This window comes from Alosa sapidissima, chromosome 13, assembly GCF_018492685.1.
Source record: "Alosa sapidissima isolate fAloSap1 chromosome 13, fAloSap1.pri, whole genome shotgun sequence".
Classification (NCBI taxonomy): Eukaryota; Metazoa; Chordata; class Actinopteri; order Clupeiformes; family Clupeidae; genus Alosa; species Alosa sapidissima.
Window position 1 is genome coordinate 28,859,740 of NC_055969.1, and position 13,531 is coordinate 28,873,270.

The following is a 13,531-nucleotide window of genomic DNA, read 5'->3' on the forward strand; positions in this document are numbered from 1 at the left end:
CATGTGCATTGATTATAAAAAAACATAATTAGCACTACACTATGTCTTAAACAAATACCTTTTTGGCTTTGGGCACAGAAGACACTGGTGGTCTCCTACTGAGATAAAAGTGCTATCTACCTCATCCTGTAACATGAGAAAATGTTGGATCTGGTGCCCGTCCTTATCAGTTTATATTGCAGTTTAACTGGTAACTGAAAAGAAACCACCCAGCATCAGAAGACCGCTGTCTCTCTCTGTACAGCCAGGAATGCCAGGCACAGTGTTAGGGAACAGTGAGTTCCCTTTTCTGTCAGTACTAGGGAGAAGTGGTTTTAAGATTGTCCACAGAAAAAAACAGATAAGTAGCTGACAAAACAGACAGACAGACTCCCTGCTGTGAGAACACCAGACAGAGAGACAGACAGACAGACACGCTGATGGGCAGACAGCGAGGCTGCTAGACAGACGGCAGTCCTCTCCCAGTCACACATCCGCCACTTTGCTGGGCTGTGATTTAGCAGCAATTATCCACCCTGTCCAGGGCCTCTTCTATCAGCCATAATGGTGTCTGCAGGGCAAAGTACGTCACGGCGCATATGTGTCTTTCAGGCTTTAGAGCATGTGTGTGTGTGTGTGTGTGTGTGTGTGTATGTGTAAGGGCATGTAGACATGTGAAAGGGTTTTGTTTGTAATTGTATTGTCTTTGTCATGTCATGTCTACATATGACAATAGTTGAAACTCAATAACAGTGAACATATTTATGTCTTAGCTTTCAGAATGTATCATGTGTGTGTGTGTGTGTGTGTGTTTCTCTGTGTGAGCGTGTGTTTATCTATGTATCTGTTTATGTGGTTGTTTGTGAACCTGTTGGTGAGTGTGCTTGTTTGTGTGCGTAAATGTGTGTTTGTGTATGCGTACGGAGTTATCAGTACTTGTGTTCAGTGGCAGACTGAACGGAAAGTCCTAATTAAACACAAATGTTTATCTGCGTAACAGCCCCCGACCCCCCCCCCCCCCCCGCCTGCTGACGGAGAGCTCTGCCTTGGAGCCACACAGGCACAAGCCCCCACTCACATTACATTTCATTACAGGAAAACCTCCCTCCGCCTGGGCACACACTCACAAAGGGAGGGAGGAGGGGAGCGGAGAGGGAGGAGGCGCTTTAAAGAGAGAGCGCTTGAGGAAAGGGAGGGAGCAAGAGAGAGAGAAAGAGAGAGAGAGAGAGAGAGAGAGAGAGAGAGAGAGAGAAAGAGAGAGAGAGAGAGAGAGAGAGAGAGAGAGAGAGAGAGAGAGAGAGAGAGAATGGGGAAATGGTTTGACTGGTGCACTTTGATCTGCGCTGGTTTATATGCCTGCTTTGCTTAATACAGACGAGGCATTCATTGGGGCACACATTAATAACTTTGTTTTTACAGACTTGCCTTTAAAGGACAAAACAGAAAGTGCCTTTGAAAGCATGCTCTGGGCTGTGAAGGGGGACCAATACAAGCTATTCAATCTGTTTTCATTTTCTCTCACTTTAGAATAACATTGCATACACTCCACCCACTCTCACTGTCTATGTGGATGTATACAGTCTGTGTAGTCTGTAACTGTGGACATTTGCACCCACCAAAGCAACAAAGACAAGGACTTTTTCTCATAGTCTAACTAGCTAGCATGCCACTGTCCTGCCCGCGTTCTTCTGCAGGGTCTTGTAAGGAAGGGATCGTCAATTTAATATTCATACTTGTTCCTCTTAATGCACCAAGATCAATAAACCACATTATAGTGTGATAATAATAAATGAGTCAGCATTAGTGTCCTCTTCAGCAGATCTCATAGGCTTTGTATATACTGAGGCTGTTTACCTGCATACCTATGCAAAAGCCTGTCTGTGTGTGTTTGTGCGTGTGTGTGTGTGTGTGTCTGTGTGTGTGTGTGTGTGTGTGTGTGTGTGTGTGTGTGTGTGTGTGTGTATGTGTGTGTGTGTGTGTGTGTGTGTGTGTGTGTGTGTGTGTGTGTGTGTGTGTGTGTGTGTGTGTGTGTGTGTGTATGTGTGTGTCTGTGTGTGTGTGTGTGTGTGTGTGCTTGTGCGTGTGTGTGTGCGTGCGTGCATGCTCTTACATACTGTTACAGGGTCACTCTCAGGGGGCTGCATAGTGGCAGACAGACAGGCCCCTCCCAGACAAATGAACAGGGATCCTGCAACTGAATGCAATTATAATCAACACTGGATATAATTGCACAGCTTAAATCATTACAGAATGGTTGAAATATAGTCATTTCTGCCTGCGACTCCTTGGTAATGACCAGACTGACATGTAATTGCCATGGCTTCTTTTTTCCCCGTGAGCACCACATCACTTCCATGCTAATTAAGTAGGCTGAATATCACTTTGGATGATAATGAGAGAATGGGCCTTCCCAGAGGCCAGCACTTAACCACATTCCTCTCATGAAAATCAAATTGTGTGATGAATGCGCCGAAATGAGACTGCCTGGACATTTGATGGCACTGCCTTAAACACTTTTTATTTGCTTCGGAAAAAACCTGGTCTGATGCATCAAGAAAATGAATATGCGATTCTGTTTCTGTGCATATAAAAGATGGCGAGCGGGAGATGCTACAGACAGGCTAGACAGACAGACTGTGAGTCTGTTTGGAGCTCTTTGATGAATATGAGCACTGAATGAATCCTCAGTTAGACATGAACACCACTGCAGAGTCCCATGCCATCCAGCCATACAGCACTGAAGGAATGCATCTTTGGCATTATGGTGCTGATCCATGCATTCATCACTGCAGTGGAATTGGAGCCTCTCCTGTATCTTCTTGCCGTGGCCCACTGGTTAGCACTCTGGACTTGTAACCGGAGGGTTGCCGGTTCGAGCCCCGACCAGTGGGCCGCGGCTGAAGTGCCCTTGAGCAAGGCACTGCTCACCCTCACTGCTTCCCGAACGCCGCCGTTGTAGCAGGCAGCTCACTGCGCCGGGATTAGTGTGTGCTTCACCTCACTGTGTGTACACTGTGTGCTGTTTGTGTTTCACTAATTCACCGATTGGGTTAAATGCAGAGACCAAATTTCCCTCACGGGATCAAAAAAGTATATATACTTATAAGTATACTTATACTTATACTGCATCTCTCTGACGTGAGAGCCAGTGTTTGTGCATTTTTTCACATGTGCATCTGAGGTATTTTGTTTTTTTCTTCTTCTTCTTTGTCCTTTTTGTTCATGGTGATGAATCCCTGACATAGCCCCCCTGACTGCTGCTCTGGCTGCTGCCTGCAGCCTGTGATAGCATCTGATGGGCCCCTGTGGAGAGGACTGCAGGGAGGCGGTGCTGTGCCACGATGCCTCCAGCCGCGAAGAGGACAGCACCGGCAGACATGGCCAAGAAGTCCCCAGAAAAAAGATCAGAGGACATCCCACTCTTCCAATTCCATTTGGTTTGAGGCATGCAGTTGCTTGGCAACCACAAAGGCAAGTATATCGCATTTTTCCCCCCACTTTGATAATTGCACGGACACAGCTTGATCCCTTCCATTTGCATGTCATCACACTGCAGTCAAAATAGTGTACATTTCCCTCACACTCTTCAACATCAGATCCTCAACAAGAACAAAAAGCATTATGATAATAACTCTGTGATGATTGTGTGCCTGTATGTGTGGCATGTTCACCGGGGATGTGCTCAGCCCATTTCCAGCCTGATTTAGCTGGCGCTGTATGAATATGTAATAGCGTCTAATGGGATTAGAGGATGGGTGTGCTCGCTTTAAAGCACTTTAATTATTGTCATAACTTTTCAGTGGCAATTTGCCAGCCCTGGAGAAGTCCCCCTGAGGCTGTGTGTGTGTGTGTGTGTGTGTGTGTGTGTGTGTGTGTGTGTGTGTGTGTGTGTGTGTGTGTGTGTGTGTGTGTGTGTGTGTGTGTGTGTGTGTGTGCGTTTGTATGTACTAGGGGGTGGTCGGGTGGATTAGCTTGTTTAAAGCTGTTGTGAAATCAAACACACTCCATCCTGCTTGAGATTCCTCTCTCCTCCTCTCTGCTCTGGGGCTTCAGGGCATCTCTGCCATCAGTGACACTGTCGAAATTAAAGGACATTTTCTTTTGTGCTCCATCAAATGTTCAATAAAACAAATGCATGCACACAGGCACACTCACAGAGACACAAAAAGCATGGTGATCAGATTTGTTTTTAACTCATAACAAAAAAGGAAACAAAAGAGGTTCTGTGTGTGTGTGTGTGTGTGTGTGTGTGTGTGTGTGTGTGTGTGTGTGCGTGTGCACGTGTGTGCGCATGCGTGTGTGTGTGTTTGTGTGCGCGTGCATGCTGCGTGCTGCGTGTGTGTGTGCATGCGTGCATGTGTGTTTGTGCATCTGATTGTGGCTAATTATTCACGCACACCTGAAACTGTTCCATGACAAGTCCCATAACACGGAGTCTTTATGGGTGAGATATGGGTGAAGTAAAGGCTGTGACGGGCTGCTTTTCATGAATTATTCAAGTGCCTTTCATCTGATAGACATGTTTGAGGCATTATGTCTCTTTTTTTCATGATTTGGGGTTTTGTTATTCAGACAAATTTTACTCCCACTGACATTCACATCCAATCCACTCCTGAATCCAGCGCCACAAACAATAGTGCAGTTTGAACAGAGCCTGAAGGTAGTGCCAAGAAAGGGTGGCATTTATTCGTAATGGTATTCCACTGTGGGCTCTCATTCAAGCACACCCAAATAAAATATTCTTCCAAATCTCTTGCTGTATTTTGATGCTATCATGATAAATAATGCTACCATTGCATCATATGGTAACCTGGAAACCGTCCCCAATTGAGTCTGACTGCTCAGACTACTCATATGGAACATCAGTCAGAGAAAGAAAATGTCCTCAAATTGAGAGCACCATGCAGGTTGGCAAACAGTGTTTGCCCAACAACAACAACAATACTCAAAAGAGCATCTCAGTTGGTATGAATGTGACACACAATGTCCTTCACAGGGTGAGTGTGACTGAAGTCTCGCCGTGTGCATCTTATGTGTGAGGTCACACAAGAGCACTCTCTTCTGGGCTCCAGAGCTCCTGCACACCTCCCTCGGCTCTTGAGTGTGGGGGATCCCCGCTGTCGTCATGTGTGGCTCCAGAGAGCCCCTCAAGCTCTCAAGGTGACTTGACTATAAACGTGTAGATTTCCATAAGCCCCTAGTAAGCCCCTCTCTGCTCACACAGACCTTAACCCTCTCAGTATTAGACACTAGTGGTTGATGTATGTGAGATGCATAAAATCCATTTGAGAGAGAGAGAGATAGAGAGAAAGAAAGAGAGAGAGAGAGAGAGGGAGGAAGGAAAAAAGAATCAGTTCCCTCACCTCTTCACCTAACGTATAGCCACATGACATAGCAGTGTCACAACAGGAAAGAGGCTTTTAGTGACAAAAAGGTCTCCTCTCTGGATCCCTTCCTGTCTCGCTGGATCATCCCTCTGTCCTGTAGAGTGAGTCCCGCGCTCGCTCCTGATGGGACTGGCTGACTGGCGGCCACATGGCGTGTGGTGTGTGGCGGGCGGCTGTGAGCGGCTGCTGTTATCTGCCAGCTGTAGAGTGTGCCTGCAGTTACTGTGCGGTTCACGCTCAGGTGAATGACATCAATCAGGAAGATATGGCATCCATATCGCTGCTTGTGATTGTGTGTTTATGATTGCCGCCGACCCCCTGCCACCCCCACACATCCCATAATCGTGCATGTCCTCCAGGAAGGCGACAGGCTGACGGCTGGCACCCGCTTGGGGGAGGTGACCTTGGACGTTGATTGTTTGACAGTGTTGCCGCCGAGTGTGATACCGGCAGGGGATCACTTCCAGTTTACAAGCCTGGTCAGTCAGTGCTGAAGAAGACACACACAGACATAGAAAAAACTAGTCACCTATCTTTTCACAAAACTAGTTAGTCACCATGGATTGTTTAGTATACGTAATGTTCGGAATTCCGATTGTTTGTCATAAATTGTTTATGGCTTCTACTGTTGCCACTGTCATACTTTGCAAGGAATTGTTTGATCTTCCCCCTGGAGTTTGACCCATATGAACCCTGTATGAGTGTGTCTAGGCTGATGGCAAATATGACCGTGGCTTTGAGGGAAAACAGCAGAGTAGTATTGCACTGTAGAGGGGTAGCACCACACAGTTCTGAACAAATGTTATTGGAAATTTGGACTAAGTATTATCATGTCAAATGCATGTCTAATGCAATCTCACTGCATCTTTCAGAGGATCTCAAAATGTTTGTGCCGCTTCAAACTGAAAACAGCAAAGGTAAGAGGAACTTTTGCCAAATTGTCAATGCAGGAAGGCCATAAGTCATCACTGCCCTGAAGTAACTTACAGTATACTTGCACTTTCTATTTGATGGTTTTCTTTGCAGAAGAGAAAATGGAAGAATGTCAGATGAGAGATTTTTCATCTGTCAGTGGCGTCCAGAGAGAGACACTTCACTCAGTCAGGGTCAAGAGCACAGGTGAGAGATGCAGAGAAAGACAAGCAAGGAGAGAGTGATGAAGAGGAGAGAGTGATAAAGAACACGAGTGAGAGAATGAGGGAGAAGAGGATGACGGCAAGAGAAGAGACCTTGATTCAGCTGTACTCAAATGCTGGAAAGGATAGAAATAACATAATCCTATTTATTATATACATTATTAGATACATTACACATGCTAGATACAGCACACATGCTCAGTCCTTGCTATGATACCATGGCATTTGTGGTTGTCATAGAACTAGAATGGATCAGCTTTGATCACTTGGCTTTTCCAGTGCAACTCACTGTTTTTAAGCAAACTCTCCTAGTTGAAAAAGCTTCAATCAGCTGAGAGGGTGATGGTTTAATTCAGTGTTTTTCAACCACTGTGCACTAGTGTGCCGTGAGAGATCATCAGGTGTGCCGCAGAAAATTACCCAAATGTCACTCACTGGTCCAGAAAAGCAACTGTTGCATCAAAGAATTTATAACCACATGCTCTCATTGATTGTATGATTGCACTATTTGTGGTATGCAGGCATTGTACAACGGGGGCCCCATGTCCAGTATTCACAGAATCATCACATATCCAGTTCATAACAACAATTAAATTAGATATAGTCACCTACAAATGAAACAGAGGGCGCTTGTTTTATTGAGCAGGTCTTGCATAGAAGCCATAATAAGGCCATATCTGTGTATTATTTGAAATTTTAGGCTATGGTATGTTTATTTTTTCTTTACACAGGATGTTAGTGTGCCGTGGGACATTTTAAGTGTCAAAAGTGTGCCGTGGCACAAAAAAGGTTGAAAAACACTGGTTTAATTAACTGCCAGAAAGTAGGCTCTCCAATAAAGTGCAGCATTGCACACTGCAGATGTCCATCTCATCTCCCCATGTCCTTTCCTGACCGCGTCAAGCTAAAAGAAATGCTGTGTCTAATAGGGCTCCAGGGCTTCTGGGAAGGAAGCGATAAAGGCCATTCACTTGTGGGAAACTGCTTTTCAAGGGGAGCAGTATTGGTTTTTTTGGTATTTGATGTTTTTTTTTGTTTATTTCCATGTCTTCCTTTATTTATGTTCATGCATTCTAATGAGGAGATCCTTTCATGTCATGGGCCTCATGACCTCTACACTTGATGATCCTGATAGCCCCACCCACCCCTCTCTCTGACTCTCTTTCATGTTAATGCTGAGCTAATGGATGTTTCCTGATGATGAGAAGAAGTTCATTTTTGAGGCACTAGAGGTACTGGAGAATATGGTCCTGTCAGCCCAAGAGCATGGGCTTGTATCAATGGTTAGTCCATAAAAAACTGACCACAAAGGCATTGGCAGCATCACTGGTTAAGTTTGCTCTCACATTAATATTTCACTACACCTTCAAGTACAGCATGTCCAGTGTGCAAAATACTTGTATCGGGCATGCATACTGATTGAAACTTTTTCAAGTAGGTGGATTGTCTGAGCTTATTTTTTTGTCTCATAATTTACTTAATCCATTCTAAAACTCATACTGTGCACAGTGTCTGCCTGTAAGAGTGCATGTGTGGGTCTATATGTATATGTGTAAATTACAATTCCATATGTGTATTCTGGATTGAATGATTCTAAATTTATACATTTGTGTATCTGTAACAGACATGGATTTTCACATTTATGGATATATACATTATGTATGTGTCTCTCTATGAGAGTGTGCGTGCACACACGTATACCAGGGATTGCCAGGCTAACTACTGCTGTCCTGTTAGAGACTAATTAGATGAAAGAGTTGAGATTAAAGGAAGTTCCTTGGCAAGCAACTTCAATCCTGCCCTGTGGAAACCTGATTTATGGTGTATTAGCAGAACACTTCCAGCAGGAGCCAGCCCCTGAGCCCAGCCCACCCCCCGCTGCGCAGCCTTCCTGGTGGGGAGGCCGAGCAGCAAGCCAGACAGGAGCCTGCTGTCACCCACATCCACAGACAGATGGGGGCTAAGAACCCCTTTGCATGCTGCCACTAGATACAACATCCTGTCTTCTGACAGTACAGCACACAGACACATAAACACAAACAAACATAAGCTTACAAAAGCTCATTTGGTTTGTACATTTCTGTGAGCATTTTGACATTGTAGCTGAAAAGATGAATGTGGTTACATTGCATTGTATTTTACTTGAGATAATTGTGCTTCTGTACAGGAAAGATGGTATGTTGTGGTTATGAGGTCTCATGGGTGTCCCTCATGGAAACAACAAGGCAGAGGTTATTATAGGACAGCCATTATGAGACTGTAAATATTTGCCAATGTTAATCTATAGCAGACACCGACTTCAGAGGGAAGAGAAGCTCTCGTGCTACTCTGGACGGGATGAGACCATTCAAATGAAACCTTAGAGGCATTCAGTGACTGCTCTACTCGGAGCCTAATGACGAGATGTCACAGATGCATAGAAAACTAAGATAAAAGAAAACCTTGACTAGAACAATCATGACTCTATGCCAAAAAACATCTAAATATAAATGCAGTGTATAAATTCTTTCAGTTTTGCATATACAGTACACAGAAGCTCCTGATTAAATGCCATCCATTTAAACAGTAGTGAGGTGTGCCTGGCTTGGTGTAATGGCAAACAGGCACTGAATGTATGAATGGAACTGTCCTGTTGCTCCACACGGATGTTTTGGTGTAGGTTTGGCAAGGCCCGGGTTGATGGGTGCACTTTGGGAAGGGGTCTCTGTCCCCATTAGAGAGGCTGGGGCTTTTCCGTGCCACATGGCTGTGAAGTCTGCGGGTTTCTGGTTACCCAAGTATCATTACGGTAGTTTTACATTCCATACTGCAATTTACAGCAATCCGCTGAGGAATTCAGTGCAGTCAGCTTAACCCCCTCCCCCCCCATCCTAAACAGCCGCCAAACAAAGTGGCAGTCAACTCTGAGCCATAACCTCCATCCTCTGCAGCCCCCTTTCCAAAAACACAAAATCTACCTCAAATTACCCAGTAAAAACCCACGGCTCCATCTGGACTTTCATCTCACTCAGAAACGCATGAATATTCTCAGGCTCTGTAGACAGGGATCCTGTTTTCCTCCAGTAGTTTCTAGTTTGTAGTCATCTGTCCATAGAATCATTCATTCTCAAGTCAACATTTAGTTTGGTCGGCAGTTTTGCTCCCAGCCCAGACAATTGGAGGTTGTACTGTACAATTCAGTGGTATTTACAACATGATTCAGCAGAAGCATGTTGTTAGCATGTCACAATATTTATGGAGGTGCTGTGTTTCATTCTGCTGTTAGGTCTTGTCTTCTGTTCCACTGGCCACCACTGCAGCCAGCTTGCCACTAACTGGCTAATTGACTGACTCATTTCCACACCAATCACTTTCATAATCAGTTTAACCTAGATCAATTCCTCAGCACGCGGAGCGGCCAAACACTCTGCGCCAGCCCAGCCCAACCCAGCCCCACTCTGCAGGCTGATTGGTATGATTACATGGTTGCACTGTCTGCTTGCATATTGTTGTTTCTGCCAGTTCTGTGATGACAAGGTCCAGGCTGCAAATCAGTACTTCCAGGGAGATGAACGGGGCTTCTCCACAGAGTTTGGCAAAGCTTGACAGTATTGATTTAAGATACAAATCACATGAAAGATAGCAGGCTGTTGAGAGCAAGATGGCACAGACAAATTAATAAGTATTGCTTGTATAAATGACACATGTAACTAAACTCTGAAATGCATTTTTGAAAAATAAACAAAAAAATCTTGTGATTATCTTGTTAGCATAAATATTTGTTAACATAGTATTTAGAATTGGATTTTATTGCGTCCATTTCTTTTACCAGTACTGTGATTTGATAATACTTTGATAATTTGCTTGAAATAGCCTTTTCTTCTTTTCACGATGCTGCTGCGTTCTCTGACTGTAAATACATTAGACTTATTACTGTCTTATTGCTGTTTGTGATTGGTCAGATGTTTCCACATTGTGGATATATGGCTTTTATGTTACATAGAGCACTAGCCCATGTAACACAACTATGTTGAATTTGTTTGAGGATGAAACAAACCTGTCTGTAAATAAAGAATAACAACAATGTTGTGCTGATGAATTGTTAGCATTCTGATGTATGCCAGTACTCCACAGCTCCCCAGTGTCCTCATACTGCGGTCACATTCATCTATCTAAATTCACTAGGTCTTAGTATTGACCCAACAAAGACTGTTTTAAGAATCTATTGACAGATGTATGTCTAAAGTCAGTGTAGTGAGTGTTGTGGACAAACTGAAATGTGAAAATCTAGGGAGATTTTCCAGGGAGATGTTAGTCGCTGGAGTTTTTTAAGCACAGTTATTTACTTCAAAGTGAAAGTTGGCATCATTCATGCCACCAGGGCAAGCGAATCCGAGAGGCCATTCATTAGAGGTGAAGCACCTCCAAAGTGAGTCATCCCCTCCCCTCCCCTCCTGGACAGCTCGCTGTCTCCTGCCACTTCCTGTATTCAAGTATTCTAAGAACTGAGCCATGCTGAGAAACTCAGTCAGTCTGCTATTGATTTTCTTTTCTTTTTTCTTTTTTTGAGTTGGGTGGGGGGGGGGGGTTAAACTATTCCTCACAAACTGTATACATATGAGAATCTGTTAAACTTCCATATTTGTACTGCTCATGTTCTTTGTGTTTGTGGCAGAATGTGTAATGATTCCTTTGAGGAAATGGGAGGGTTTTTTTCTCGTGGTACTCATGCACTAGGATTTTCGATAACGGATAAGACACTCCTTAAACAGGAAATCATACTCTGTGTGTGTGTGTGTGTGTGTGTGTGTGTGTGTGTGTGTGTGTGTCTTCGCACACACAGACTGTCTGGCATACATGCAAAATGCTCCTGTGTCACAAAAAAACAGAGTGCCAGACTAGAAAATTAGAGATAAACGTGTGTTAACCTCCCTTCGGTCATCCCCCACCCCAAACACACACACACACACACACACACACACACACACACAATGCCCCCCTTGACCCCACCCCAGCAGACAGCCTGCTCCCCGCTTGCCCACCCCCTGCTGAGCACGGCAGACAGACATTAAAGTGTCTCTGAGGAGGACAGCAGTGGGGGGAGGGTTGGCTTTGTGTCTCGCTGAGCCCAGCCTGGCTGTGGGTGTCCACTTGGAGCCACTTCCCCCCAGGCGCTGATGAGGGGCTCGGCCGCCTGCCACTCATCCCTCACCAGAGGCCTTTCAGACTGAGAGGGCTGGCAGGAGCTCAGCCAAAGGCCCTAACACTCCAACTGGTGTGCAGACAGGTTTGGGTGGAGGCAGGGTGGAGGCAGTATACGCTGCCTGATATTGGGATTAATTTGAAACTTCACACAGACAGACCAATAGACAGACAAACAGACAGACAGACAGGCAGGCAGGCAGGCAGACACACACACACACACACACACACACACACACACAAATACACTATCAAAGTGAGTTCCTCATTCTCCAAACACTATTGATCTTATCACATACAAACTTGAAACAGAGGTACATATCACACCTGTAATCTGTGAATTGTGTTTTGTCTGTAGCCTACTGGGTGGAGTGCTGAAGAGACATGAAGCAAGCGGGAGGGTGGAGGGGCTTTGCATTTCAAATCAGCTCATCTCGGCTCCCCTCTCGGCTCTTGTAGGGCCACAGACAAAATATTAAAGTTTTGAAGTTAAACTGAAATAAGTTGGTTTTGTTTTGACAGAGCCAATATCTTTGTCATGTATATCCAGTATTTAACATTTGCTTTACTGTTTTGTACACATACACATATCCAAATGCAGTCTTGCATTGTCTGGACTCAAACAACTAGTTACCTGTGAATGTTCAAAAGAATCAACATCTTGTAAAAATATCAAATATTGTTTCCATTCAACACTGAAGGTGTGACTCAAAGAATCAGTCATTTTCAGTACTGTTTATAATATATAATATAATATAAAACAGTACCAGTCAAAGGGACAGAGGCAATCCCACGCAACTGGATCCCAAAGCCCTCGTGTGTTTGAGGTCATGGCATTTGCCTGCACTTCCAGGTCAACATTTGCAGGGAGCAAGGATTATTGCAGGCTGGGCTTCTCCCTGACACTAATGCTTCTGAATATACCTCACTGGTCATTCAGAGAGAGAGAGAGAGAGAGAGAGAGAGAGAGAAAGAGAAGAGGGGGAGAGGAGAGAGAGAGTAGATAATTAAAAGTAGACATGGGACACATCTGATGGGCTACTATAACTGCTCCTACAGTATATACTGTAACTATACTAAAACATAGATGGCTTAGCTAAGGCAGTCCCTACAGCCTGTGACCATGTGCTTGCAGTGGCAGTGGGGGGAGCTATCGGAAACTGGGCCTTGAGAATGTAGGTCTCCCCTCGGACAGAGTGGCCAAAGCAGGCTTACTGCAGTAATCCTCTCAGCAGACGTCCATATAACGGATGACAGGAGGAGGCGCAAGGGCAGTCTAGACGGGGCCAGAGTGTGTCAGTGGTGGGCGGGCCCTCAGAGCGCCGCCAGCCTGTGCCCTGGAGAGATGGCGGGCAGTGACTGATGGGGCCATTCTTCCTGTGCACAGGCACCATTGGATTTTGCAATAATGATGACAGAGTCACCTCTAAATGATTTGTGTTTATAGGTTGTTTTTTTAACTTGTTGCTACCAAAGGCTTGTTATTGTGTTGTTGTTATGCACAATCCTGGGAGGGTACACTTACAGCACATATAAAAACATAGTTTGGCCATTGGGTAACACATTGGTGCTGGTAACATGTGGTCTTGTTATCAGGCAGATCCACCCTTTGGCTGTGAGTCACATCTCTGTTGACTAGAGGGAGGACACACAGGCAGGATCCTACTAGCTGTTTGTTTACAGCCTGGCTAAAGGCTTAAGTGCATTTCAAAATGTCTACATTCACACTAAACGGATCCATACATGCGCACATGTGCATTTGGTTCTCCACAGTATAGTTTTGCTCTTGTGAACATGTTTCTCATCACACAACCTCAATCACTCAATCACAGTGTTTGAAATAATATC